Source organism: Dermacentor albipictus, chromosome 8 (genome assembly GCF_038994185.2).
Source record: "Dermacentor albipictus isolate Rhodes 1998 colony chromosome 8, USDA_Dalb.pri_finalv2, whole genome shotgun sequence".
Lineage (NCBI taxonomy): Eukaryota > Metazoa > Arthropoda > Arachnida > Ixodida > Ixodidae > Dermacentor > Dermacentor albipictus.
In genome coordinates, this window is record NC_091828.1 from 87330231 (window position 1) to 87335205 (window position 4975).

The 4975-nt window shown below is 39.3% G+C and overlaps 1 protein-coding gene across 1 annotated transcript in view; it reads right to left on the reverse strand.

Annotated features, from left to right (window-relative positions):
* LOC139048832 (uncharacterized) overlaps positions 1 to 4975 on the reverse strand; it is a 396301-nt gene that overhangs the window by 169445 nt on the left and 221881 nt on the right. The gene's annotated exons all lie outside the window — the stretch shown is intronic.

The window sequence follows — 4975 nt, forward strand, 5'->3', positions numbered from 1 at the left end:
CGAAACTCGGTGCGAATCCGCATTTGTGGTAACTGCAAATGCTCAAGCAGCAGCCAAAAATTAAGTTATTAGTATGCTCAATGTATGAGGGGCAGTGCTGCAGTTGAACAAAAACATTGTACTCGTTTTCCACTGCCAATTAAACAGTGAACCGCATTTGTATGAAGAGGCCGTACCATTACTTTTATTTGATGTTTTAATGGAGGCCGTATAGCTACATTTCTGGAAGTGCAAATTACAAAAAAAAAAGAAGAAAACGCTGAACCTTTAATAAAGCACACAACATTGCAAAGGCTCAAATTTTCAACTGAATAGCCTCATAGGCCTCTTACCCACACCGATGTGCTCGGTGGCATTTCCAGCCACATAGATGGGAAAGGGTGCAGTACCTGAGCGGAGTTTCAAGGTGTTGCTTGCTTGAATGAATTTTTTTTATAAGTCCTCATGGGCCTCCTGAAGCTCCGATCTTACAGTGTACACTGACCATTTGTAGAAAAAAAAAGTTTGTTGTGTTAATCATTGTAGCAGCTCCACTGGACTTTGCTATTGTCTACTGCAAGGTTGTCCCACTTCAAGGCTTTCTTTTCTTGCAGGTCGTCAAAACACTGTCATGAGAATGCATTCAAAGAACAGGATACAGAGCGTTGATGTGACCAAGCACAGAGTTGTTCTGAAGGCGATTTTATTATTGGCAGCCAACTTCTGTTGCTTATCATGTGGTGAAGTGCATATTTCCCACTCAAAGTGCTGTACAGGTGCCATATGGGGGATCAAGTGAAGTGACCCACTGTTTTGAGTTTCTCCCCTGCCAATAATTTACTTGTAGCACACAGAGAAAGACACGCTATCTTTTGTACAAAAAGGTGCCTGCAATAGTGTGGCTCTGGCCTGCTGCTCCACCCATTCCTTTTACTTATTGGCAAAGTGCAACTCATTGCTTTAGTTGTTATAGCTACTGGGAGAGTTCATATTGAAGACAATGAGTAGGGTCGGAGAGTCAGTGGCAGGAGAGGCCCTCATAGCATTTCATATCAAGAAATTGGGAAATGTATGTCAGCAACACATCACTTTCATTGTAAAACACGGGAATTGCTCTCCAGCATGCTGTAGTATAAGGAATGTATTAATACCCATGTGCACCTCCAGTTTTATATATATAAAAAAAATTCTGATGTTTAAAGCAAAACCACCGTATGATTAAGAGGCATGCCATAGTGGATGGCTTCCAATTACGTTTGACGATTTAGTTCTTTTTTAACATTCATTACAATGCAGGCAGCAGATGGATGTTTTTGCATTTTGACTCCATCAAAATGCAGCCACTGTGGCTGCAATTTATTCCCGCTGTCTCATGCTTAGCAACAGTTCTGCCTTAGCCACACATGATGGGTGTTATAAAAAAAAATAAAAACCTGTACTGTGAAAAAAAATTCAGTTGGTAGTGGCACTTTGTTTGGATAAACTTTATTTTGTGTACGGTTAGGCACGCATGTACATGCACTCTTCTCGCTGTCTATTTTTTACATCTCTTCTTCATACAGTGGTAAAGAAGAAGGCAAATAACAGTAAAGATATTCACACATCATTCAACACACAGGCTTCTCAGCCACAAGCACCACCTGCACAATGTGTTTGTGCACCATACATTACACAGAACATTTCGATTAACTGCAGTCTCAAGTGCCCAATGTTAAAGGTCTAACACGGCTTCAAGTGTGTATTGGGCACTGTTTTGTCAGGCACCCAATATATTTTCTTCTTTGAAGAGAATATTTGGTAACATCTGGGTGCTTGCTATGTGCACCTTTCTGGTAGTTTGAGAATCGCACTCAACAAAACTCCTGCGATATCCATCCAAATTAGTATAACGAAAGGTGCATAGTACTAAATGTACTGTCGGGAACAAATAGAGACTACTTAACAATACCATGTGTTAAAACAATTTTATGTGGATAATAAATGCATATTTTCTCAGATAAGGGGATTCAAGTAATATTAGTCTCAGTAAATTACAGGTGTACATCTTCAAATTCTAAATGAACATGTCAACAAAATTTAATGCAAATTTGTCTTTACTTTGGAATCATGTGATTGCCAAACTGCACCTAGCTCGTGCAGGAAGAATATTTGACAGAAGCTTCATAAGCGGCACCAGTTTAAAGATATTCCAGATGCAGTGACATCCTGCTCTCTATTCTACGCGCCTAACTATGTTTGGTCAGTGTGTGAAAGCTTTGTGTGCAACGTTTAATTCTAGTGCACATTTCTTGAAGCTGCTGCCAATTGACGTACTTACTAACAAATACTTTCCAGACTGGCTAGCTTTGACTTTCATTACTACATGGCCTCTAAAAGTAATAGGTAAAAATCTAATGAGCAAGCTGTTTGCATGTTCATAAGCAATTTCAATATATGCACCTGATGTCCACCACAGCAAATAATGGATTACTGGAAGAAATGCACAAATATATACAACTCTTTTTTTTTACATTTACTTGACTGAAACACATGGTATGTGTAAATGTTACTGCAGTGTTGCAGTATATGTATACTACCTGATGTCCTGAGAGAGCCAGATGGTCTGGCATCCATTTCCAAGTTACAACACAGACATATCTGTGCACTCCAGTGCAGTTTGCACTCCTTGAGAAGCTTTTGTTTCCACCGGATATAAAACCGCTAAGAGTAAGAGGTTTCTGGCTTGGTAACAAGTGAAATAAGACCTAGGTGCCTCCATAATGCCAAACAGCTTAAGTGCTGACTAGTAAAAGAAGCCTGTGGATTGAAATATATAAATCCCTTGCCGTCACAAAAAGTGCATGTTTTCTTGTTAAGTAATTTATTTAATGTACCTTAGACTCTTCAAGGAAGCATTGTGTAAGGGGGGGTTACATGACCAATAACACAATACTACATAACTTCCGTCACAAGCTTGAGGTGAATTTTTTGCAGTAGTGCTGTATTATGGATTAGTCCGATTAGTCCATAATTTGTTCATTTTGTGATGTGTTGCACTTTCTTCTTCACTTGCAGTCAAATGCTCTTTTAGTGCTTTTTCGCAAACCTGCTATGGTCTCAGTAGAGACTGGCAGTATTGTAAATAAATAAAATAAATAAATAAATAAATATTTTGTTGTGTTGCATATTTTTGTTCACTTGCATTGGAACCTTGTTTTGTATTTTGCAATTTGCTTTGTTGCATTACATTTTGATGTTACTAGTTTGCTTGTACTTTCATTGTAATAACTAAACCCCCCTTACTCAATGCCCTTTGGGCCTGTAAGATATTTTAAATAAATACATAATCATTCTCGGAAATAAGTCTTGAAGCAATCTCATGCCAATAATTAAAAAGTGAGCAGTTCCGATCATTTCAAGTTAATCAAGTGCAACACATAGTGCAAAGAAAGTTAAGGCACCGAAACTGCAATTTCTATCATGAAGAAATCTTTAAATTATTAAATAAAAAATGTCAATGTGTTGTATATGTGTATAGAGTAGGTCCAGTATGGGCTACATTTTACAGTGCTGTTGTTAAATATGTGCTTGCTGTAAATGATACTTGATCTCTGAAACACCCCACCCAGCACTTGTATCAAACAGTAATGAGGACAGCCATTCTTTTATGAAAAAGATGCATTTTTATTGCACAACCAGAAATTACATTCAACGATGTATATATGCATATCAGTATGTCTATTCTTAAACAGTAATTACTCTACTTCTTGGGTGACATGGTAAAAACTGCAATACACAATGCAACCACAAGAAAAAGGCTTAGTCTTCCACACCAAAAACAAAATTGCTCAACACCAGTGATAAGCAACCACTAATAGTATTATAGTTGAAAGGCTCACACTAGCACGTTGCTCAGAGAGGAGAAAAAATAGACTAATGTAAGTGCATGTTGAAGATTTCACCTTTTACATTTTTTAAATTTGTCAGACTTGGCTGCAAAATTCGTTCAGGTTCACAGTAGTACCAACTGTAATTACTAATTGAACCAAGGTGATCAGTGATTTGCAAGTCTGTAACCTTATATCTTAATAATTTATAATGCATGTACTGTTGCCTTGCTTGTGCTCTCAACTATGTGCACAGGCAGCATTTTCAGCCAGCTACATACCCAGCCACTCGCCGAACAAGCTGACTGGACAGGTGGTCTAGCCTGCAAGATAAAAATGTGACACGTTTCACAGGTCAGCCAAGAAACCAACTCGCCCACCTTGCACCTGAAAATTGCTTTGCTTTAGGCACTGAAACGAAATGGCTTCATTTTCCCATTTTTCCCCTCGAAGAATTATCTACACAGTCTAAGGGTACTTTTGTCCTCGTCACGGTCATTAGAACGGCTTTCATAGTCTTGACAATTGTCACTGCTCACAACCTCCCCATGCTAAGTGATACACTCCGAGAAAAGTGGCCCTTGTAATTACTAGTTTTATGGTACATGAGTATCCACAAAAAGCTTGAGGGGCCCGGAAACACTTTCTATGAAAACTGAAATATGCATTGCAGCGAGCGCATTGCCCTTCCCAAAGGCTTGCCAGAAGTAATTTTTCAGATTGGCCGAATATTTTCGGAGATACGAAAAGGATTCTGCATAGTTGTCACCTCTTTGGTTATTATTATCATCATCATCAGCCTGGTTACGCCCACTGCAGGGCAAAGGCCTCTCCCATGTTCCTCCAACAACCCCGGTCATGTACTAATCGTGGCCATGCCGTCCCTGCAAACTTCTTAATCTCATCCGCCCACCTAACTTTCTGCCGCCCCCTGCTACGCTTCCCTTGCCTTGGAATCCAGTCCGTAACCCTTAATGACCATCGGTTATCTTCCCTCCTCATTACATGTCCTGCCCATGCCCATTTCTTTTTCTTGATTTCAACTAGGATGTCATTAACTGGCGTTTGTTCCCTCACCCAATCTGCTCTTTTCTTATCCCTTAACGTTACACATTTCATTCTTCTTTCCA